This window comes from Arachis ipaensis, chromosome B07, assembly GCF_000816755.2.
Source record: "Arachis ipaensis cultivar K30076 chromosome B07, Araip1.1, whole genome shotgun sequence".
In the NCBI taxonomy this organism is placed as follows: Eukaryota; Viridiplantae; Streptophyta; class Magnoliopsida; order Fabales; family Fabaceae; genus Arachis; species Arachis ipaensis.
In genome coordinates this window covers 21,602,785-21,604,317 of record NC_029791.2, presented here as the reverse complement: position 1 = coordinate 21,604,317, position 1,533 = coordinate 21,602,785, and the positions used below count along the sequence as shown (strand labels likewise).

The window sequence follows — 1,533 nt, the reverse complement described above, 5'->3', positions numbered from 1 at the left end:
ATACTATAATAGACATAAATGCAAGCATTAAATTTGAAAATTAGTAACATATGAGGTTATATTAGACTTTTAAATTTTGAAAAGCACAAGCAAACTTTGAAAAGCTCTACCTTAGGTGCTTTCAAAAGTACCCCAATCTTTTAAAAGCTGCAAGCACAAGCACATAATCTTTTTAATTTACCAAACATAAAATGAAGAACTTGAGCTTTTAAAAAACACAAGCACCTCTTCAAAAAGCTTTACCAAACCAAGCCTAAGTGTACCATCAATCTGCCTGCGTCAATAGGAAGATAGAGGATAAGGAAGACAAGGATAGTATTTAAATCTTATTTAAAACATAATATTATAGACTATTTTTTTTTAAAGTAACAGTACCAAACAAACCGTTGCCTTATCAATAATAGACCCAAGTGGGGTTCCTCACCAGTCTCTAGATGTTCATATATACGCTATGTTATTGATCGATCTAGCATTTCATATAGAAACATCATGGAACTCCAAAGTGAAATGCAAGCAGCTAAACTTCTTAAAGCTCAAAGCCACATTTGGAATCACATATTCAATTTCATAAATTCTATGTCCCTTAAATGTGCTGTTGACTTAAGCATACCTGAAACCATTTATAATTATGGCCAACCCATGCCACTCTCAAAGCTTATTGCTTCATTGCAAATTCATCCATCAAAATCCTCCTTCATCCATCGCTTGATGAGAATCTTGATCCATTCTGGCTTCTTCGCTACCAAGAATGTGGCCAACAATGAGCTCGAAGTCGGGTATGTTCTAACGGATTCATCTATGTTGCTACTTAAGGACAACCCCTTAAGTGTGACGCCTTTCTTGCTTGCCATGCTTGATCCCATCTTCACAAAACCATGGCATCAATTGTCTCCATGGTTTAGAAATGATGATTCTACACCATTTCAAACTGAGCATGGGATAATCTTTTTTGAGTTTTTTGGCCGTGAGCCTAAATTTAATAATCTTTACAATGACGCCATGGCAAGTGATGCTCGATTGGTTTGCAATTTGTTGCTTGATGACAAGTACAAGGGCGTGTTTGAGGGTTTGGAATCATTGGTTGATGTTGGTGGAGGCACTGGAACTCTTGCAAAGGCCATTGCCAAATCATTTCCCCAATTGCAGTGCGTTGTATTCGACCAACCGCATGTTGTTGCTGGCTTCGAATTTGAAGGGACTGAGAACCTTAAATATGTTGGAGGAGACATGTTTGAGGCTATTCCTCCCTCTAATGCTATTTTGTTGAAGGTAATAAAATATTATTAGTTGTGTCTTATAATTCATGATAATTGCTCACGAATTAAAAACTTGATAATCATATATTCTATAAGGCACGTTTGGTTTGAAAGAGACAAATGCAGGAATATGGACACGTTAGTATTTGTTTATTATTTGTTTGGTGAGATATAAATTTTAAATAGACACATTAATACATAAATACACATAGAATATATGTAGTTAGTATTTTTTCAAAATTTTGAGACATAATAAAGACACAATTAATTAGACAGA

At 35.0% G+C, this 1,533-nt stretch overlaps 1 pseudogene; it reads left to right on the top strand.

Annotated features, from left to right (window-relative positions):
* Positions 397-1,533, top strand: part of LOC107609509 — a 23,021-nt pseudogene continuing 21,884 nt past the window's right edge.